The sequence below is a fragment of the Sphaeramia orbicularis genome, chromosome 3 (genome assembly GCF_902148855.1).
Source record: "Sphaeramia orbicularis chromosome 3, fSphaOr1.1, whole genome shotgun sequence".
In the NCBI taxonomy this organism is placed as follows: domain Eukaryota; kingdom Metazoa; phylum Chordata; class Actinopteri; order Kurtiformes; family Apogonidae; genus Sphaeramia; species Sphaeramia orbicularis.
Window position 1 is genome coordinate 61263060 of NC_043959.1, and position 24217 is coordinate 61287276.

General features: G+C 40.9%; 1 protein-coding gene across 1 annotated transcript in view; it reads right to left on the reverse strand.

Moving 5' to 3' along the window:
* The window catches only part of slc35c1 (solute carrier family 35 member C1), a 13272-nt gene extending 10374 nt beyond the window's left edge, over positions 1-2898 (reverse strand). Inside the window, exon 1 of the mRNA XM_030162459.1 lies at positions 2885-2898. The gene's annotated coding sequence lies outside the window, so the exon portion shown is untranslated. The remainder of the gene's footprint in view (positions 1-2884) is intronic.
* Between the last annotated feature and the right edge of the window lie 21319 nt (positions 2899-24217).

The window sequence follows — 24217 nt, forward strand, 5'->3', positions numbered from 1 at the left end:
GTCTGAATTTGGGTCGCAATTTTGGGTACCCCCTATCTGCTTCAAATGGACAAACTGTGGAACTATTACAATTAAGCCTTGACATTTTGGATTTTCCCATCATATATAATGCACTAGAAGTATGTAAAAATGTAGAAAAATATGAGAGGGTCAGGTGGGGTTTTTCTTAAAATCTGTTGATTTCATGTGGAATGACCCCTTTGTCAATGTCGGATTGATATGAAATGGATTTATTTCACTCTGGCAATTTTAGCTAGTTAGATAGTGCAGCACTTGACGGTCCGTCACTTCTTATCACTTGTGGTTTCCAGTTGTCTTCTGGTCCCCACTCTGGCAGAGACTGATCTGTGCCAAGGTTATTATCGTTAACGAAAACCAATGAAATGATGAAAACTAGAATTGTAAAAACATATTCATTAACTGAAAGAAATAAAAACTATAATTAAAAGAAAAAAATGATAACTAACTGAAACTGTATTGTGTGCTTATAAAACTAACTAAAATGGATAAAAATTATGGATAAAATTCCCTTCGTTTTTGTTTTTGTCAATGTCGGATTGATACGAAATTGATTTATTTTCCTCAAGCAATTTTAGCTGCTGGCACCGTATGATATTTAAGGGTGCATCACTTCTTGTCACTTGGTTTCCAGTCGTCTTCTGGTCCCCACTCTACCTGGAAACATGGAGTCTAAAGCAGCAGAGTCCTGTCTGGGACTGATTTGAATATGACGGCGAAGAAGAGAAAAGAGACCACTGAACTAAAACTAAGCATTTAGAAAAAAACAAAAACTAATAAAAACTAGCAAACCTGCTCTAAAAACTAATTAAAACAAACTGAATTAGAGGAAAAACGAGTCAAAACTAATAAACTAAACTGGAATGAAAAAATCCAAACTACTCGAACCATGGTCTGCGCCTCTGAGTGCTTTTGTAGTTTGTCCATGTGCTGAACACATGCTGCACACATTGGTGTTCCTCTGGGGTCAGTTTGACCCCATGCTGTTTTAGCTGAGTGTGTGTGACCTAACATCCACACACCTACACTTTTGAGTAGATACATAACGGGGGGGGTGGAAAAAACAACCATTCCCACCAGATCTTTGACATTTCTCATGGTGTGGGCATGTGGGAAACAGCTGGACTTGTGAACTCCTGCCAAACTGAGGAAGCCAGTGTCGGCTTGGAGTCGAGCACATCCAAGTCTTTTCAACTACACCTGACTCCCCTCCCAAAGGATCACCTCAAGTACAATATTAATAATAACTAGAAAAGCACTCAGACCTCCACCAAGGCACATCAGCCCCCCCCCCCCCAATCAACACCAAAATTTAATCATTTGTTCCTTGTGCCAGTATCAACATTTCCTGAAAATTTCATCAAAATCTGTCTGTAATTACCTCTGCCAGGAGGTGTTGTGATCGCTTTGCTTTGTGTGTGTGCGTACATGTGTGTTTGTTTGTTTGTTTGTGTGTTTGTTTGTTTGTTTGTTTGTTCGCAGGATAACTCAAAAAGTTCTGGACGGATTTTCATGAAATTTTCAGGAAATGTTGATACTGGCACAAGGAAGAAATGATTAAATTTTGGTGGTGATCGGGGGGGGGGGGGGGGCTCCCTAGGCCCAAAAATTCAACCGTTTGCTCAATAGGAAATATTTCAAAGTGTGCTGATAGAAAAACCAGCGTTCAGAACTCAGAGCTCCTCCTTCAGCCTGAACACTGTGCATGTGTGGATCCACTCTTTCTGTTTAAATCCAACAGTTTCCAGGTTGTTCCATACAGCAGAAACAGTTGAATCTGGTCCCAGTCATGTGTCTGTCCAATTAGATTCAATTCACATCAATATTAGTTGAGTTCTAATTTTAAATGTGTGGGAAATGGGATTTTCAGTGTTCAGTGTAAATGTCCACAGAGTCCACATTCCACAGTGGATGTGGACAATTTAGTTCCACATACAAGAGACTGTTCTAAGCTACAGGTGGATCCAACTGGAGGAGAATCGGAGTCGTTTGGAATTTTTTTTATGAATTTTGGAAAATGTCTGAATGATGACAGATGGAAAATTGTAGATGTTGTGACCTTGCTGTGACCTTGAACTTTGGCCTACTGGGACCAAAATGGACTGGGTTGGTCCCAGGACCTAGGCCTATCTGTGGGGAAGATTTGGGAAAGATGGGTGGAAGAGTTTTACACTAAAGATGAGAACAAACAAACAAACACACAAACAAACAAACAAACAAACAAGCACACAAAGCAAAGTGATCCCAATACCTCCTGACAGAGGTAAGAACAAGAAAAGCACTCAGAGAGCGCAGACCTCCGTCAAGACAGATCTGCCCCAGCTGATCACCACCAAAATTTAGTCATTTCTTCCTTGTGTCAATGACAACATTTCCTGAAAATTTCATGAAAATCTGTCCATAACTTTTTGAGTTATCTTTGCTAACAAACACAAACAAACAAACAAACAAACAAACACGCACACAAACAAACATGCACACAAACACACAAAGCAAAGTGATCACAATACCTCCTGGCAGAGGTAATAATAATAATAATAATAATAATAATAATAAGAATAAGAATAAGAATAATAATAATAATAACAACAACAACAACAACAACAACAACAACAATAATAATAATAATAATAATAATAATAATAATAAGTGCCTGTCACAAAAACTTGGTCAACAGTTTGATGTAAATCCTTTTCTGGAGGCAAATATCCCTGAGGTCAGATTGGGGTCAAATGTGTTTATTAATATATTGGAGGATAATACGAGGGTTCAAACATGACATCTGTGGGTGGGACAGTGTTAGAAATACCATTTGTCTCACATTAGCAAAGAAAACTAAATCTAAATTTGACACCTCTGGGCCCCTGTAGCGTTCACATGAGCTAATATTGAGCCAAATTCACACCAAACATAATCTGTGTCACATAAACATGAAATGGGTGTTCAAATTCATCAAATGCAGGTTATGAGTTTGATGTGACACTTTTATTACAGTAATGTTAGAATAGTAGAGATCACAGTGAGAGACTCATTTAAAATGGACTCATCTGACCCTGAACAGAACAGGAGGGTTAATTACTTTCCTTAGGTTATATAGAAGGGTCATCCTTTCTTTTCTTTCAATATACATGAGAGTGCAGTGGAGCTTTAGAATATGAGAGTATATTACTTGGATCGTCTACAGAAGCTCATATTGATTTTACAGTCCTTTCTGTGCAGAATGGTCTCCATCTGTTCGCTGAATGTGTTGACCTCCTCAAGTGTCTGCAAACACATTTTGACAGATTTTTATTTGAGCAGGTGTAGTCTCCTTACTGTGTCAAGTAGTGATGTGACATTCACCAACGAATCGAATCTTTTGAATGGCTCTTTGAAATGAACGATGGGAACCGAGTCTTTGTAAAGAGCCGTTCATTTTTTTTCCCTTTTTTTTTTTAAGGAGGGAGTGTCTGATTGCCTGTCAGTTTAGCATCACTGGGGAGGGATTGGGAAGGAGGAGAATGTTCTAGAAGAAAAAAAAGAGTGCACTGAGCATGTCTGATGGAAGAAGTTAAAAAAAACAACAGTTTGAAGTTTGAGGTGAGCAGACTGGAGGAGGCGGAGCTGGAAAACTGGAGGAGGCGGAGCTAGAAGACTGAAGGAGGAGGAGCTGGAAGACTGGAGGAGGCGAAGCTGGAAGACTGGAGGAGGAGGAGCTAGAAGGCTGGAGGAGGAGGAGCTAGAAGGCTGGAGGAGGCGGAGCTAGAAGACTGGAGGAGGCGGAGCTGGAAGACTGGAGGAGGAGCTGGAAGACTGGTTGACACCAGAGAAAAGTTTGAGAGTGAGTGAGTGAGCAGCTGTGAGTAATGAACCAAAGAAAAAGGAGGAGGATTTGGATGAACTTTCAGACAGAACAGATGGACACGACACTGGAGAATGTGACTCCAGTTCAGGTATTTCAGTAACTGCACTGATTCATCACTGTTGTGTTTGTGCAGTTTTTCCCGTATGTTTCCACACATTTATTGTTCTTGTTTTGAGGAGAATCAAATGTTCTTGCATCAGAAAATGTTTTCTTTTCTTCTTCATTTTATTCTACAGACTAGTCCACAGAATGTACTGGGATGTTTTTGCTCCAGTTCCATCATTTGTCTAATGTCACCTCTCATGTCATGGATTTAACCCACACATTTGAACTAACCATTCTGTTTTACAGTAAGATAATATTTACTGCTGCGCCAATTCAACACCTTTAAAATGGAATGTCAATCATCACATGTAGCCTATTTAGTCATTCAAACACTGGTGTTTCAAAAGAATGCAAAAACAGAACAGAGCCAGTCTGTTGAACGACTCTTTTCAGTGAACGACTCCTGACTGAACGACTCCCTTCAAAGAACCAACAGTCCCAGCACTAGTGTCAATACTTTGTTTTTTCTATACATATGTGCCATGGTTTGTTTTCTGAGTAAAGGCCAAAATCCTTGGCATCAGCTTTTTTTTTTTTGTTTTTTTTTTAGAAAGGCCATTTTGTAAAGAAAGTTCCAGTTGTTTTTCCTGCTCAGACCTTGTCAGAGTTTATGTTTCTGTGCTCTCATCATTCTCCTGTTTCACTGTAGCAAAGCCTGCTCAGTTGCTGGAAAATTGCTGTGAGTGAATGTTGTCAGTTGGTGTTTTATTTTCTGCTACAATACACAGTAAGTCACTTTGTCGGTGCACCACGGCTCACTGCATAGTTTTGCCCGTGGACTCAAATAGTATATGCTCTCAGCAAGGTTGTAAACTCTATCTGCGTTGGAGAACACAGAGGGCGTTTTTGTGCCGCCTGACTCCGGCTCCAACACATCCATCGGGGGGGTGACCTCTCATTGTGCTCCTTTTGCTCCATGTTTGGAAGGAAAGAAATGCCACAGCAGAGTAGACTTTACTATTCATAAGAGCGAGTGCCCCCTGACCCACAGCAGCCGGGGAGGAGGCTTCCACACTCTGAACAGGCACACAAATCTGGACGGGAGGACACAGGCATTTTCTTTCACTGCTGAAATCCTAGAGCATCTACACCAGTGGTTCCCAACCTTTTCTGGCTCCTGACCCCATTTTATCATCACAAATTTCTGGAGACCCCAGACATTCAAAACAGACACTCAGTTTGCTATACTATGTTCCAAATAAATGTTCATTTTAGATGACATTTAGTCTGTATAATGTATATCATTATGGATGGAGGGGGAAAAGCCAGGTTTAATTACTGCAGAATTTTATTTAAGATAAGATTTTTGATCCTGTAATAGTTTGCTATACTATGTTGCAAATAAATGTTAATGTTAGAGGACATTTAGTCTGTATAATGTCTATTATTGTGGACAGAGGCAGTAAATCCAGGTGTAGATTACTGCACAAAGGCTCAGGATCTGTCCAGTCAGTCCAGCTGGGATTTACAAGGAGGACAATTAATACTGAACAAACAAGAACTGAAACTATGAATTATGAAAGAGCTGCAGCATCTGAAACTGACCACAATGAACATTTGACACACAAACAGAACCACAGTGCTGCAGTTTCACAACCACAGTTTGTCTGTTATGCATTGGGATTGGCTCTGTCAACTCAACATTTATGTATGTATGTATGTATGTATTCCTATTAATTACTAGAAATTCCAGGCGACCCCAAGGTTGAAAAACACTGGCCTACACCATGAAGTAGGACATTTCTCTCATGCATTTTGTCTGTTTGGCTCATAGATACCACATTACATCTGCAGAGACCAGGTGTCTGATCTGATAGTATATAAAGAAATTGTAATTTTGGCAAATTGCTGAATTTTTCTCTTACATGCTTTGTTCTTTTCTGTCTTTGTAATGTTTTCACGCTTTGATCATTTTTATGTATCTGGCTGTTGTACATTAACTGAATACCTCCGCTTCTTTGTCCTCTGTTCTGCACAGATTTTCATTTCATGTTACTCATATCCTTTCATCCTGACACCGTCAAACAGAATATCACTACAATACCTGAATACAGAGATGTTTACACACTGCGATGTATATATTTAACTGATACACAGTGTTTTCTGTGGAATTAATCTCACAGGTTGGTCAATTTCTGTACTGCATTTTAAAGGAAAGAAAATAACTACATTGCAACAGCATTTAATAATTTAATAATAACATTTAATAACAAAAATAGTATTAATTATTGAGTCATGATACACTTAGTGCAGTGCTTTTCAACCTTGGGGTCGGGGCCCCAAGTGGGGTCGCCTGGAATTCAAATGGGGTCACCTGAAATTTCTAGTAATTGATTAAAAAAAAAAAAAAAAAAAAAAAAAAATATAAAGTATATGGTGAGTTGAGAGAGACAATCACTATACATGAAAGAGATGACAAACTGTGGTTGTGAAACTGCAGCACTGTGGTTCTGTTTCTGTGTCACATGTTCACTGTGGTCAGTTTCAGATGCTGCAGCTCTTTCATAATTCATAGTTTCAGTTCTTGTTTGTTCAGTATTAATTGTCCTCCTTGTAAATCCCAGCTGGACTGACTGGACAGATCCTGACCTTTGTGCAGTAATCTACACCTGGATTTACTGCCTCTGTCCACAATAACAGACATTATATAGACTAAATGTCCTCTAACATTAACCTGGATCTGAAAGAGGATAGAAAACTATTACAGGATCAAAACAAATAAATCTGAGCAAAAAAAAAAAAAAAAAAAAAAAAAAAGTCTCAGTTTGAATGTCTGGAGTCACCAGAAATGTGTGATGTTAAAATGGGGTCAGGTTGGAACCACTGACTTAGTGACGTAGTGCCCAGGTTTTGTCCATGCACTTCATTGTTCTTGGTTTCTCCTAAAACAGCTCTAGAAGTCTCCTGTGTGGAAACTCTGCAGGTGGTGGTCCGTCTATTCTGCTCCAATCCACAGATTAACACTAGGATCATTTTATTTGAAACACCTTTCATGGTAGCAGCCGCTCAGTGTAGAAAAAATCCCTTCACGTGCTGATCTTTCAATTACCTCAGAAAGGTGCGGAGTCACATAATTTTACTCCATATTGTTTTCGTACTTCCAGTGTGTTCGCACATATGCACTGTGTGGGCAAATTTGGTACAGCACTGTGCTGGTTTTATATCCAAATTATTTTTATCCCCACAAACTGTGCAGTTTTGAATATCCAAATCAAGTGAAATTTACTGTAGTAAATGATAAATGGGATAAATTCGGAACGACAGGTTTCACTACCGGATGTTTACATCATAAAGAATGTGGATGTGTTGGTTTGGAGCATGTGCATAATTCTTAGGGAGTAAAAAAATACGGGGGTAAAATTTCTACAAGTGGCAGTCTTGTGTGACATTGCATTTCTGAGAAAGGTCTTGATTCTTTTTGAGATGTGACATTTACTCCTGTGGGTGGTGCTCTCCGTCTCTTGTATTGGGGGAGGGGGGGGTCTACTGCCTCGGGTGCAGAGTTTTGCACAAACAGGAAACACATCATTTAACTGCTCACTAAACAACCAAACACATGTTTAAACTACACTTGAAAGCAGATTATACATGATACTCACAGGCTGTATTATGTACAGCTCATTTAAATATTCACGATTTTCTAAAAGTATTTTATGTGACTCCTACCGTCTTCATGTGGGACAGGTGGGGTGGTGCCCTAGCGCCCTCTACTGATGAGCCGCCGCTGGTGTAGATCAACCAGTAACCTGAGAGCTCTGTCATTTGGCCTAAGTCCTTCTTCACAATGGTACAGCATCTGCATCACCACCAATACTACACTGATATGTCTGCTGTTCCACAAGAACAAGGTCAGGCTCTGAACGATCCAAAACCACAATATTCTGATTTTAATTCAGAAGTTTTAGGTTTCATATATAAACTCTTTTTATTGAAATTAGAGCAATTACAATATAAAAAAAGTCTTTTATAGTATCCAATATATGTGTCAGAACAAGAACATTACACCTGCACTCACATGTACACATACACACACAAAAAAAAAGAGGAGGAGGAGGAGGAGGAGGTCTGTTATTTAACATTACAGTAATCTATAAAGGGCTGCCAAATTGAATAAAATAAGTTTCCATTATCTTTTAGTGAAAACTTGATTTTCTCCAAATGTAAGTGTTGCATAACATCTTTCATCAGAGCCTGGTGAGTTGGAGGATTTTTGTTTTTCCAGTTGAACAGAATTAGGCGTGTGGCCAGTAGTGTGACAAACTTCAAAACAACTCTCTGTGTAGTGCTCAGGTCCACTCCTGTTGGATCCACACCAAACATTATTATTATTGGGTCTGGAGGGATCTGTCTGTTAACAATCTGAGACAAAGTCTGTGAAGAGTCAGCCCCACAGGCGGTGATGATGGGGCCAGTGAAGCCGAGCTCCAGCCACAACGATCGCAAAGGGGGTTCACTCCAGAGAACATCCTGGACATCTGCAGTTTAGACGGATGCAACCTGTGCCAGATTTGAAACTGCAGCAGTCCATGTTTGTCAGAGAGCCAAAGTATCAAAACTCAGTAAAATGGGTTGAACCTGATATGGTCTGCCATACTTTTTATTTGTGGGTTTTTTTTTGTTGTTAATTTTGATCTAAGGACCAATAATTGGAGGGTCTGCTCTGCTGGAAATATCGGGAAAAAAAAAAATTGTGGCCTTATTAGTGTATGTACCCCCCATTTTTTGATTTAAAATTTTGAAAAATGAAAATTTTCCTTCAGTCCTCAGTGGGCTGTGTAAGCTGTCAATAAATGCATTCAGGATGCAAAAAACACATATGGAGACAACCTCCAATGAAAAAATAATTCTTAAAACACATTTCTGCATGATTTTGGCTCAGTTTAATGCAAAAAAATAAGGCGTTTTTATGTTTTGTTCTATTTCTCCAGTTTCAGCAGTTCTTTTCTTTCTGCCTCCACCTGTCATCATATCAGCCCACTTTTATTTCCTAAACTACGGCCGTTGCTTTTGTAAATCTGAGCTGTTTTTTTTTTTTTTTTTAAATCAATGATTGACATCTCAGGGCACATAGACCTCAAGTGATTTCTCAGTTATGCTGAAATTAAAAAGATGCCTAGGCCATGATTTTTAATCATGTGGACATTAACAACCATGTAAATATCCAGTCTGTCTTTCGGAATTTTGAGAGTAGCTTAAAATTCTATTGAGGTTCTGGGCCTGTATTACCAACTAGTAGAGAAATCATCACAGACCCATTGATTTTGGTTGAATTTTTATTATTTTTTTTCCATGGAATGAGTTTATTGTTTGGTGAACAGAATGGCATATTGGCTGATGTCAGAACTTGGGGGAATAGTTGACTGCCAATGAAGTAAAGTTGAAAATATTGGAAAGAAGTGAGAAAACGCCTAATTTTTTTTACACCAACAAGGCCACAATTTTTTCCCCCGATATTTCCAGCAGAGCAGACCCTCCCATTACTGGTCCTTAGGATCAAAATTAACAAAGAAAACACAAATAAAAAGTACCTAGGTCAGGTTTCATATTTTTTCATTCCTATTTAGACAACTGTATTAAAGCTAGGTAAGAAAATCCCTCCATACAATCCTGTCATTAGGTCGAACCTATCCCTGCTGCCAGTGTCACTGGATAAAAGAACATGCCTCTCAGCTGCCATGCCCATAACCTTAAAAGCTATTAAAACTTCACTGAACTGGAACAAACTTTGTTGATAAATGATTAATTTACACAAGGCTGATTAAGTATGGGAAAAAAAAAGGTAAAGTACTGTAGCAGCTGTTCAAATGTCCAGGAACAATCGGCCTCTTTTTTCAATTTTTAATCAGAACCAGAGGTTTTCATTATTAATGACATCCCTAACATCAAATGAGGCCTTTGTGGTACAGTCTCTTGGTTAACCCATGCTGGCATTGTGCTGCTTTCAAGGTAATTGCAGTTCATTATGTCTCCTCCAGTAAGTGGGGTGAATAGATAAAAGCCAGGGTGAGCTCTGTGCCACAGTCTACCTTCATTTCAAACATATAGGAATTGGTTTTCCTGCTGCACTGTCCGACTTCAATCTTGATTATACAGCCACCTCACTGTCTAAAGGAAGGAAATAGTAGGTTTGCATTATTTCTTCTTTCCTGCAATCTGAGAACTGACATACAGACCTGATCAAAATCTTAAGACCAGTTGAAAAAAAGCTAGAATTGACCTTTTGCACATTTGGATCTTAATGAGGTTGTAAGTAGAGCTACAATATACAAAAGCAAGAAGGGGGAGTGAGACAAAAAGCACTTTGAAAAAGTCATTTATTGAAAACAAGTAAACTGAAATAAGCTGTTTATCAGCTGATCAAAAGTTTAAGACCATCGCTCAAAAAATTACAAAAAACTCTCCAAACCAGAACAAAAAATGTTCTCAGTAGGACTCAGTAATGAGTAGCTCCACCGTTCTTGTTAATCATTTCAAAAATTCGTTTGGCCATGCTTGATGCGAGTGTTTCCAGGAGGCTGGTGGGAACATTGCTCCAAGTGGTGAAGATGGCTTCACCAAGGGCATCAACTGTGTGGAACTGATGGCCATTTTTATAAACTTCCCTTGCCATCCATCCCCAAATGTTCTCTATGGGATTTAAATCAGGGGAACATGCGGGATGGTCCAAAAGAGTGATGTTCTTCTCCCTGAAGAAGTCCTTGGTCAAGCGAGCATTGTGAACTGCAGCGTTGTCCTGTTTTTAAACCCAGTTGTTCCCACACAGACCAGGGCCCTCAGTCATGAGGGATGCCCGCTGCAACATCTGCAGGTAACCAGCCGCCGTTTGACCACCCTGCACCACCTGAAGCTCCAGTGTTCCACTGAATGAAAAAGCACCCCAGATCATGATGGACCCCCCTCCGCTGTGTGTGTAGAAAACATCTCAGGTGGGATCTCCTTGTCATGCCAGTAACGTTGGAAGCCATCTGGACCGTCAAGGTTCCATTTTTTCTCATCAGAGAATAAAACTTTTTTCCACCTTTCAGTGTCCCATGTTTGATGCTCCTGGCAAAGTCTAAACGGGCAGTTTTGTGGCGTTGGAGGAGACGAGGTCTTTGAATTGGTTTTTTGTTTTTGAAACCCTTTTCCCGCAGATGCCGTCTGATGGTTATTGCGCTGCAGTCGGCACCAGTAAGGGCCTTCATTTGGGTGGAGGACCGCCCTGTGTGTTGACGGACAGTCAATGGGATCCTCCGGCTCAGCGCAGGTGTCATTTTTTTGGGTCTACCACTTGACTTTTTTGTTCCATAATGCTCAGGATCTGTCCAAAAATGTAGAATGACTGTCTTACTGCGTCCAACCTCAGCAGCAATGGCACGCTGCCAGAGGCCTCGCTTATGCAGCTGGACGATCCGACCATGTTCAAGAAGAGAAAGCTTCTGAGCTTTAGCCATCAGGAGGGCATGACCGTGTGAATGCCCAACAGAAAATGAGAATTTTGAGCAGATTTTGGCTTTTATAGCCTGCGGTCTTAAACTTTTGATCAGCTGATAAACAGCCTATTTCAGTTTACTTGTTTTCAATAAATGACTTTTTCAAAGTGCTTTTTGTCTCACTCCCCCTTCTTGCTTTTGTATATTGTAGCTCTACTTAAAACCTCATTAAGATCCAAATGTGCAAAAGGTAAATTCTAGCTATTTTTCAACTGATCTTAAGATTTTGATCTGGTCTGTATGTGAAGTTAAATGGACCGAACACCAACTGTCACATACGCAGACTGAGGGTTTCGGTGGCTGTAGGTTGGTACACTCTGGTATAGGCGACTCTCTTCCACACAGTACAGCAGTGGTTCCAAGCTTTTTTGGCTCCTGACTCCATTTTAACATCCACAATTTCTGGCGACCGCAGACATTCAAAACAGAGACTTTTTTTTTTGTTTAGCTAAAATTAATTTGTTTTTGATCCTGTAATAGTTTGCTATACCATGTTGCAAATAAATGTTAATTTCAGAGGACATTTAGTCTGTATAATGTCTATTATTGTGGACATTTAGTCTGTATAATGTCTATTATTGTGGACATTTAGTCTATATAATGTCTATTATTGTGGACAGAGGCAGTGAATCCAGGTGTAGATTACTGCACAAAGGCTCAGGATCTGTCCAGTCAGTCCAGCTGGGATTTACAAGGAGGACAATTAATACTGAACAAACAAGAACTGAAACTATGAATTATGAAAGAGCTGCAGCATCTGAAACTGACCACAATGAACATTTGACACAAACAGAACCACAGTGCTGCAGTATAAAAACCACAGTTTGTCTGATATGGACTGGGATTGGCTCTGTCAACTCAATATATATTTTTTTATTAGTATTTTTTTTTATCAATTACTAGAAATTTCAGGTGACCCATTTGAATTTCACCCGACCCCAAGGTTGAAGAACACTGTAGTACAGGATGTAATTCAGGGCATGTGTAGTAAGTTTTGGACATTTCAGTTTGATCAGAAGCAATAATGCAGGTGTCAGTCCTAATTTGGACTCAACAGCTTAACGCTTGGTCCTTTGAAAAGAGGTTCAGCTAAAAGTGAACCATGATTTGATTCATTTTATTTCACTTTTTTGGATGTATTGGACTGAATTACAAGACGTTACGGCAGGCTATCACCAGTCATTAATCAAAAGAAGAAGAAAAAGAACCAGAAGAAAGAAAAATGAGCTGTGGTAGTGAATAGGGGCAGGAGAAGACAAGGCTTTTAATAGAAATACGATCCAACAAATTAATAAAAAGTCTACTTCAAAAACTTGAAAAACTTTTAATGTATTTTCTGAGCAGATGAGAGAACGAGCACAGGAGAACTATGCCACCTGAACATAAATAAACTGCAGCAGTAGTCTATATATTAATGCATGTAGTGGCCACAAAATGAACCTGTTCAGTCATCAAATAGAAAAAAAACAGAATTTTCAGATGCTGCAGCTCTTTCATAATTCATAGTTTCAGTTCTAGTTTGTTCAGTATTAATTGTCCTCCTTGTAAATCCCAGCTGGACTGACTGGACAGATCCTGAGCCTTTGTGCAGTAATCTACACCTGGATTTACTGCCTCTGTCCACAATAATAGACATTATATAGACTAAATGTCCATAATAATAGACATTATACAGACTAAATGTCCACAATAAGAGACATTATATAGACTAAATGTCCACAATAATAGACATTATACAGACTAAATGTCCACAATAAGAGACATTATATAGACTAAATGTCCACAATAATAGACATTATACAGACTAAATGTCCACAATAAGAGACATTATTGTTACGCCCCGGCCTAGGGGTTCACCAGGGCGAACATAATAGGCTCAACTTTTGTCCCCTCCCAGCTCCCAAGCACACACGTCAGTCAAAAACTAAGATTCACAATATTTATTATCAGTATTTTTGTTTTAACAACTAAGGAAGGGTTAGGGGAGGGAGCGGCTAAAACAACAAACAAAATACCTTCTTTTACAATTTACTAACTTTCCTAATCCAAAATAAATGCAAGAAATAAAATACAGAAAACTTACCTAACTATCTAACCAAAAACAGGAGAAAATGGGAAAACAAAAGAGCCGACCTCCCCTACCAGAAAAAGGTTCGATTTAACAAAAACTATTTACAAATACAAACAATCGGAGTTTTCCACGAGCACGAAGACTGACGGTCACACACACGAACACAGGGTTGGGAGCTGACAGGAGGCAAGAGCGAGCAAGGATGGGAGCTCCAGGGCCATCTTTAAAGGGCCGGGCAATCATGCTCCACCAATCAGAAACCTGCAACAAACGGAAACAAAAAGGGCACAGCACACCTACAGGACGGGGGAGAACACACACACTAAACAGAAAACACATACATATACATATAAATAGATAAATTATGACCCAGGGTCATAACACCCCCCCACCTAAGTTTAAACATTTCCGCCCCTAAGGAAATGTTTAAAACCTAAAACCCAGAACAGAAAAGGGCTTCCATGGATTCAAATAAGTCCTAACAAACAGGGAACTAATCAAATTAAAGGGAGGAGCTGGCTAAGTTGGCCAAAAGGTACAGCTGTTGAAGTCTATGACCGATTGCACTTTCGCCACCAGGCGGCGCACCTGCCGCAGCCGCAGCCGGCTCCTCAGATAGGTGGCAACGGCTTTTCCTTGGATACCTTTGGCTGGGTGGAAAAGTAATGCAGCCCCCTCTAACCTATGAGAAACTCCACTTTGTGTTTTTGAGTTTTTCAACTGGGCACACGGAACTGAAACACACTGTCCACTCAAACAGTCCTCCTCAGGACTATAAGACGGGGTGGACACCCTCTGAACAGGGGTGACGCAGGACAACGGGGCCATGGCTGTCCCATCTGCGCCATCTGTAACATGAGACCTCAACATATTCACCTGGAAAACACACTTTTTCCTGCTATCTGGTTTTTCAATAACATAATTGGTGTCACGCACTTTACACTCCTCATAAGGACCAGAAAACCTTGTGTAGAAACTTAAAGCAACAATAAATAACACAAGAAACAGATCACCTGGCTGAAACAGGCGGTTACGCGCACACTTATAATGCTGTTTCAACATAGGTTTGGCAGCAGAGAGAGACTGATGGGCCGTCTCACAAGCAGTGGGTAACCGCTGTCTGAATGAACTGACATGGCCCACCTCAAATGGTTTAGTAGTAGCTGGGACCGGATGTAAAGGGGCTGGGGGAATGGCCTGGTTATGCTTCTCACACACTTGACCCACGGAACAAGAACGACAGAATTGAACATCTACATGCAAGTTATCTACATCTGGTTTTATATCAGTACACACAGTTTTATTCAACTCAGAAGGAGGGCTGTTCGATTCGCACGGCGCGCACAAAAAGGAGTCGGACAGATCCGGCAGATCACCCAGCCGGCGAGCCTGGGCACGCCTTACGGCGCACACCGGAAAAACGGTTGGATCGCAGACGGCAATGGAATTACCCTCGTCAGCAACGGGGCAGTCGGTTACTTCAAGTACGGCAGGAAAAACTTTTTGACCGGCCAAATCATTCCCGAGGATCAGATCAACCCCTGCCACGGGCAGCTGATCACGCACACCTACGCGCACGGTACCAGAGACCAGCGGACAGGTGAGTACAGCAGAGTGCAGCGGCATGCGGAAAACACTCAGTTTTATTCCCCACACCAACAAATCAGAACCACAGTAGGATTTATCTGAGAACGGCACCACGCCGCGACGGACCACAGAATACTTCGCACCGGTATCTCTTAAAATGGTGATGGGAACCTGGTCCCCCTCACCTAACGACAAAAAACCATGTGAAATAAAAGGACGAAACTCCTCATCCACATCAGGCCTTTCACATTTTACCGGTTCTGAAGGAGACGCAGATTTGCACTGTATTAAACCTACAGCCGAGGGATTTCTGGTTTTTGTTTGCTCTTTTTTCTTTAAAACCGGGCAAACCGCAATGAGGTGGCCTGGCTGCCGACAGTAAAAACACTCCCGGCTCTCACCACCTTCAGCCAAAACCGCACGCCGGGCGTTCTGAGGAGAACGCACCCGTTCACCATCAGAAGCCTCACGGCGCACCGGAGTCATAAAGACACTTTTATGGGTCAAAGCAAACTCATCTGCGAGAACAGCAGCTTCAGAAAGTGACCCAACTTTCTGCTCATTCAGATACACAACTATGCGCTCCGGCAAACGCTGTTTAAATTCCTCTAAAAGGACGAGTTCTCGCAGCTGCGCAAAATCATGTACTTTACTGGAGTGACACCATTTGTCAAACAAAACACCTTTTTCCCGCGCAAACTCCACATATGTCTGGTCAGGGGTTTTTACACACTTTCTAAATTTTTGCAGGTAAGCCTCCGGCACCAACTCATAAGCACGAAGAACAGTGGCTTTAACAAGCTCATAATCCAAACTCTGTTCAACCGTTAGTGAGGAACACACCTCCTGTGCTTTACCGGTCAGCTTACACTGGAGCAGCAGAGACCATACTTCCTTTGGCCAGTTCAGGGTGCCTGCTATGCGCTCAAAAGCACTGAAATAACAATCCACCTCCGCCTCTCTGAACGGAGGCACCAGTGCTATATGCCGGCTCACATCGAAGCTGTCACGGGGAGAGTGTGGGGCTGTGTGTTGGACAGGTGAGTGGGGAGTAACAGGCTGACGTTCCAGCTCCAGGGCTTTCACCCTGAGGAGCATGGCCTCCACCTCCAGCTCTTTGTGTCTCACCTCTACCTCCTTTATGCGCAGAGTCAGTCGGAGTTCTTCCGCCGACATCCTCTGCACAACCGGAGGTTCCACTAATGCGGTGGGTGACGACGGCTGAGGCTGACGGAGCTCCTCCTCCACGTCACCAGCTCCTGCTGTTAACACACCCCTCTCCCCAAGCTTCTCAATGAGGAGCTGCCTCAGCTCCTCCTTCCTAACATTAGTAGGAAGCGGCACACCAAAACGAGTGGAAATGAGCATTAAATCTACCTTCCTACAAGCGTCTAATCGCTCCAGTGTAGGATGCGCAGTAAACGCTTCCAAATCAAAATCCATTACACACAGAAAAACCACAGACCAGAAATACGTACAAAATACTCACCGAACTTACCGGAAAAAAAAATCACACGCTCAAAAAAACACGCGGGAAAAAATCGGACGAGCCCCCAAATTATGTTACGCCCCGGCCTAGGGGTTCACCAGGGCGAACATAATAGGCTCAACTTTTGTCCCCTCCCAGCTCCCAAGCACACACGTCAGTCAAAAACTAAGATTCACAATATTTATTATCAGTATTTTTGTTTTAACAACTAAGGAAGGGTTAGGGGAGGGAGCGGCTAAAACAACAAACAAAATACCTTCTTTTACAATTTACTAACTTTCCTAATCCAAAATAAATGCAAGAAATAAAATACAGAAAACTTACCTAACTATCTAACCAAAAACAGGAGAAAATGGGAAAACAAAAGAGCCTACCTCCCCTACCAGAAAAAGGTTCGATTTAACAAAAACTATTTACAAATACAAACAATCGGAGTTTTCCACGAGCACGAAGACTGACGGTCACACACACGAACACAGGGTTGGGAGCTGACAGGAGGCAAGAGCGAGCCAGGATGGGAGCTCCAGGGCCATCTTTAAAGGGCTGGGCAATCATGCTCCACCAATCAGAAACCTGCAACAAACGGAAACAAAAAGGGCACAGCACACCTACAGGACGGGGGGAAAACACACACTAAACAGAAAACACATACATATACATATAAATAGATAAATTATGACCCAGGGTCATAACATTATATAGACTAAATGTCCACAATAATAGACATTATATAGACTAAATGTCCACAATAATACACATTATATAGACTAAATGTCCACAATCATAGACATTATACAGACTAAATGTCCACAATAATAGACATTATACAGACTAAATGTCCACAATAATAGACATTATATAGACTAAATGTCCACAATAATAGACATTATACAGACTAAATGTCCACAATAAGAGACATTATATAGACTAAATGTCCACAATAATAGACATTATACAGACTAAATGTCCACAATAAGAGACATTATATAGACTAAATGTCCACAATAATAGACATTATACAGACTAAATGTCCACAATAATAGACATTATACAGACTAAATGTCCACAATAATAGACATTATACAGACTAAATGTCCTCTAACATTAACCTTTATTTGCAACATAGTATAGCAAACTATTACATGATCAAAAACAAATTAATTTTTGCCTAAAAAACGTCTCTGTTTTGAATGTCTGGGGTCGCCAGAAATTTGTGATGTTCAAATGGAGTCAGGAGCCAAATAAGGCTGGAAAGCAGTGCACTGACTGTTGACGTAAACACAGTGCAAGAAGAGCCCAACTCCCCTCGGCTGCCAAAGCTATTCATTCTTATTCCTCTACCAGATAATGACTTCATATTTGGCTTGTCTTCTTCTCTCGGTACAAAAACACTTTCTGTGCTTTATTGTGCAAATTCATGTGATCGTCCATCAGCTCAAACTTCCTCATGGGCACTTTGGGTGTTTTAGTGTGAGGTTTGTGGAATTCCATCAGCAGGATGGTTTCCCGTCCACGTTTCTAAAGCCGATCCCTGTAGAGAGGAATGAAGTGAAGGGCGTTTAATTGAGTGGAGTCTTCTTCATTCATTGTGGCACTTAAAACATTCCAACCTTGTACGGCTTTTACAGCCAAGAAGAAAAACTAAGACCATGAAGTAAGAACTGCCTGTCCTCTGAGAATGAAAGTGCTTCAAACAAGCCTGTGTCCAACTAGAACGTCAAAGAAATCCACCAGGTACGAAAACTCACAAATGTTTAATTCTCATATATTGCTCATATTTCTGATAAAATTCTGACCAATCATTTTATTCGGTCCGAACGAAATAATTGGCCGAGCCTGGCTGAGCCTCCTGTCAATCATCCATTACCGCCATCCAGCATCCGATCCATTATCACCGCCCCCACAGCCGATATGTGTCCCTCTGAATGTGACGCTGCACTGGCACTGACCACAGTCTACTGACCGCTGACCACAGTCTACTGACCACAGTCTACTGACCACTGACCACAGTCTACTGACCACTGACCACAGTCTGCTGACCGCTGACCACAGTCTACTGACCGCTGACCACAGTCTACTGACCGCTGACCACAGTCTACTGACCACAGTCTACTGACCACTGACCACAGTCTACTGTCTAGGATGTGAATGGATAGAAGTGAAATGCACATGAATCTGACTCCAGTTCTCTCTCCTCCGTCTTCATTACACTTATTACCTTGACCATAAAACAGACCTGAAACAGGATTTAAGAATAACAATGAATCAATCATTTAAAGGTGTCGTATGTAGGACTGTGGCCAAAACTGGTACTGCAGTCACATTCCAAATACTGTAAAGCATGGTATCCTCTGCTCCTCCCCCCAGGTTAGGGGTCGCCAGATCCAGCATGAGCGTCTACTACCAGTGTTTCCACTAATCCTGTCCACCACACCACAAATTTCATACAGAAAAAACATCACCAGACTGAGTCTACATCAGTAGAACATATGATAGAACAGGAGAAACGTCCTGTCCAGCCTTAAGTTTCACTTTTTCTGCGAAGTTCAAGCAACACAGATCACTACTGTACCCCACCCCACACCCCACCCAAACCACAGACGCTGGAGTACCGACCAACACCCCCCCCCGCCCTTTTTGGATTACACACCGCTACATTCAGAGGTCACTTCCACAGAAAACACTGAACTACAAGGAGCTACCATGGACAGAGACAAGTCCTACACCAGTACCCGGTCTGTTCACCAGTCCTACACCAGTACCAGGTCTGTTCACCAGTCCTACACCAGTACCAGGTCTGTACACCAGTCCTACACCAGTACCAGGTCTGTACACCAGTCCTACACCAGTACCCGGTCTGTTCACCAGTCCTACACCAGTACCAGGTCTGTACACCAGTCCTACACCAGTACCCGGTCTGTTCACCAGTCCTACACCAGTACCAGGTCTGTTCACCAGTCCTACACCAGTACCCGGTCTGTACACCAGTCCTACACCAGAGGTCTGTTCACCAGTCCTACACCAGTACCAGGTCTGTTCACCGGTCCTACACCAGTACCCGGTCTGTACACCGGTCCTACACCAGTACCCGGTCTGTTCACCAGTCCTACACCAGTACCCGGTCTGTACACCAGTCCTACACCAGTACCCGGTCTGTTCACCAGTCCTACACCAGTACCCGGTCTGTTCACCAGTCCTACACCAGTACCTGGTCCGTTCACCAGTCCCAGACCAGCAGTCTCTTCCCCAGGGTCAGGAGAAGAGACCTCAGCCCAGCCCCGGGTGCAGAGACCGATGGTCTGGGACCAGGTGCAGAGACCAGGTCCCGGCTCTCAGTGGTTCTTCTGGTGGTCAGTCTAAGGCAGAGCCGGCATCGGTCTTCTAATCCTTCTCTTTCAGTCGTCTCCATGTTTCTAAATCATCTCCTTGTTTCTTTTCTCTCTTTGTCTCTTTGTCGTAGTTGGAATAATCCCTTTAGTCCTTCTGGGTTTCTTCAGGTCAGACGTTTGTGCTCATAAATGTTCAGCTGCAGCTCAGTGGAACTGCCAACCTGGATGAACAAAGGTACTGACTCTGTGATTGGCAGACAGGTGATGGGCGGAGCCTCAGACCAAAACACACAATGACATCATGGGAGTTGACATTATTTATATATTATTCTGTTATTGACTGGTCCGGCCCACTGCAGATCAAATTTAGCTGAATGTGGAACTGAACTAAAATGAGTTTGACAGCCCTGACTTAGAGCAAATCAGCAAAACACAGGAATCATAGCTATATCATATTACATTCAAATAACAAAACATAGTTATCAGGATTATATAATATTGCATTCTAATTATACAATGCTTCAGTTTTTATATGTTCTTCAGCTGTATAATTCTAACACTTATGGACTGTATGTTTTTTTACACTTGTAGACCATCCTGTGCCCCCTGTGGAGCAGGAACAGACAGCTGAACGCCTACAACTCTAATATGGTTAGTGTAGCAGTAGAGATCCACCGACTGAGCCAAAAGTATTAGATTACATTGACTTCAAATGTTTGTACCTGCACACCCGACTTTATTTAAGTTCTGCTGAGGCTGGCACTGTTGATAGCCTTTTCATGCTTCTGCTAATGAATAATCTGACTGCTGAGGAACTTGTTTATGTGGGTTTCAGAGTCTAACTATCTTATTTGGAGCTCATGCATTGTAGCAGAGGTTCACTCTTTAATATCTGTACCAGATACCGATGCTGCCATGTTTCAACTCTAACCCAAATCAGACTAAAGAAACAATGGTTTGAATTAAAGAGGCCATTAAGTATTTTCCCCTTTAGTGGATTCCATTGTTGAAGGAGGATGAGGTGAGGAGCTTTTCACTTTCACATTTACCAACATATTAAACAAAATCCTAAACAAAATATCTTTAACCAAGCTGTGGATCAGGAGGTAGGGCAGGTCGTCCAAAAACCAAAGGGTTGGTGGTTCGAATCCCAGTGTATCAGCTGCCCATTGTACATGCTTTGAATGTGTGTTCATAGAAAAGCTCTATATAGATCTAATCCATTATTATTATAAACACCCAGCGCTACTTTAGTGTCAGTTCACCAATGAACTTTTCTCTATATCTAACCTTAAATGAATAATCATCATTTTTTATAATATTATCCTCTGTATTTTCCATTTTATCGGTATTGTCAAGTTATACACAGTTTTTATATTGTTCAGCTCCTGCCCAAACTTAAAAATGGCCCAGAAACCATAAAAGATGAAACTGCTCAACTCTTCTTCCTTTTATTTTTTATTCAGAGGATAATAGATTGAAAACCTTTAAACAAAACAGAAATATACAAACATCCCAAATATCAAATCATTTTTACACAAAACAATGTCACAGGCTTTTAAATTGTTTCTAGACATTTCAAAGTCTTTCATTAATCAAATATTTACCTGTAACTTAACTTTTTAAAGTAATATATTCTTCACATAGTCTCATTTTAACTTAACATTTTCAAGTACCTTTTACTCAAACTTTTTAACTTAAAGTTTTTCAAGTACTGTATTATTCAAAATATGTTAACATTAATTCATCTTTTTAAAGTGCAGGGCTGTCAGACACACATCCATCACAACATGATATCATTAAACAAAATACTGCAGTCCATTCCTACCAGTGGCCTTTCATGGTTTGTCCCAGCTGAACACTCAGTTGTTCCTCCTCTAGTGTCTGCAGCCAAACTGAAGCAGTGTGTCCTCTGCCTCACAGTCTGCACCAGGTGTCTTTAATCCGGCTCATCAGCTGGTGTCAGACCACAGAGGGAGCTCACTGCTTCTGTCAGAAAATGTTTAAGTTAAGAGAAGGAAACTATCATTTAAGAGGGATGTTTGTGTCTGAAACATGTAAAGGAAGAACAAACGTTAAATATCACTGTGTTTCTGTTACTGGGGTCAAATTATGGAACAAATTGAAGGATGAAGTGAAATTGTGTAGCTCGCTGTCGAGTTTCAAAAAGGCTTTAATTTGTCAAATTCTCAAGAGCTATGAAAGTCATATGATTTCAAAGTGACTTAAGAAACTGAATGTAGAATAATTTGTGTTAATGTTTTATTTGCTGCAACTTCAGGTGTGGAGTCAGAGTAAGGATGGGAATAGGAGAAGCAGAAATAAGTCTTTGGCTTTAGCTTCTTCCTTTTTCAGTTAACAAATGTGTTAATTTTATGTTTGTTTGTTTTTTAATATGGATGTGTTTTGTACATAACTGAAATAAATATTCATTCATTCATTCATTCTGTCCTCCTATAGGCGGCAGGTTTGGGCTGATGCTGATGAACTGACAGATTTTGACTCAAGTATAAATCAGATATTTCCTGCATTTAATTTACTGATCATTAAGATGTTCATAAAAGCTCATTAAAAACAGAGAAAACTGCAGAAAAAGTGACTTTCTCAGTAAAATCTCTCATTAACTGAACACAAACCCAGTGTGTCCATCCACTGTCATTGATCCAACTCCATGGGTTTGACTGGAGAATCAGTGTTGTAGAAGATGACAGTGTTTCCACGGTAACTACAGAGCCTCTGAACGTCCAAATGGGTCATATCTGATGACCACGAAAAGATGAAGAACTGTATTTGACACCTATTATTTACACGTATTGATAGAATTAGTAAATCAACAGGTGTTATACAGTTTAGATCAGCTGATGCTTTAGGTTGGTGATGGATGCTTGGGTCTTTAAAGGTTAATTTAATTGTGGTAAACTAGCACTGCTTCTGTTTTCAGTGTAACGTTTTGTGCTGTGGATGAATCCAAAGGACCTTTTCCTTTGGTTTTAGGAACAAGAGTTCACAGACAGGGAGGTTGGAAGTGATGACAGAGTCAACAGCAGCACTGATAGGGGTGACTGAATAAGACCAAAAACAGACACAAGAGGAAACAAAAGATCAGTTTGTTGCTTCACACAATCCTATTATTGATCAAGCACAAACTGCCCATTCGACCCAGTAATAGCACATTCTAGGCTGGTGTGAGAACAGTAGTGAACAGCAGAGATAATTAACCCAACCCCTGGGTAACAGTGCACGAGAGTGGAAAAAAGCACACAGAACACAGCTACTTTAGCTTCATTAGCAGAGTGTTAAACCGATGACTCACTTAATCTGGCAGTCTGCTGGTGACCTTTGTGATGCACTTCTCATATTATGTAGTTAGTGGTTCACAGGCACAAACTACTTCAGCTCAACTCACTGCAGTTTAGATTTAAAAGCAGATATTTAACATGTTCTTTAGTCAGACCTATGAGTATCTGATTTTTTTTTTGTTTTTTTTACAAACTGAATGGTGAATTTAAAGAATTTCATTTCATCAGCCCAGTTGTTACAGATAAGATGTAAATTTAACCCATAAAGACCCAAACATCCACCACCGACCAAAACCATCTTCTGATGGAAATGTTTAACACCTGTTTATCCCAGTGCTGTAGTGGTTCCTGGAGAAGTGGGTATGCTCTCAATTTTTGCCTTTTTTTTTTTTAAGTAGTCCAGAAAAACAGTTTTAGAAACAGTGACATGTCAGACTACTGTATTTAGTTGACCCAAAAATCCATCAGTAGTATTTACTCACTATCATAAAATGATCATGACTTGATCAGGAGCAGTTTGTAGGTTTGACTGGAAACACAAGCAGCTGCAGGAATGGAGATGGATTCAACAGAAGGCAAACATAGGATAATGTTAGCCTTTCATAACGTTAGCCTTTCATAACATTAACCTTTTATAACATAACATTAGCCTTTCATAACACTAGCCTTATTCACATAGTTTAACTATTGGTAACTAAATCTCTTCTCCTCTAAATGTGCAGTCACATGACCAGTAGTTTAAAACAGTGACTCATTCTGAAACCACCTTAAAACTGACGTCAGAACTACAAAAGCACTAGGAAAGCGCAGACCTCCACCAGGGCAGATCAGCCCCCCCCCCCATCACCACCAAAATGTAATAATTTGTTCCTTGTGCCAGTATCAACATTCCCTGAAAAATTTCCTGAAAATTTCATCAAAATCCGTCCATAACTTTTTGAGTTATCTTGCTAAAAGACAAACAGATAAACAAACCCATAAACTCTGTAGGTAATAAATCTGT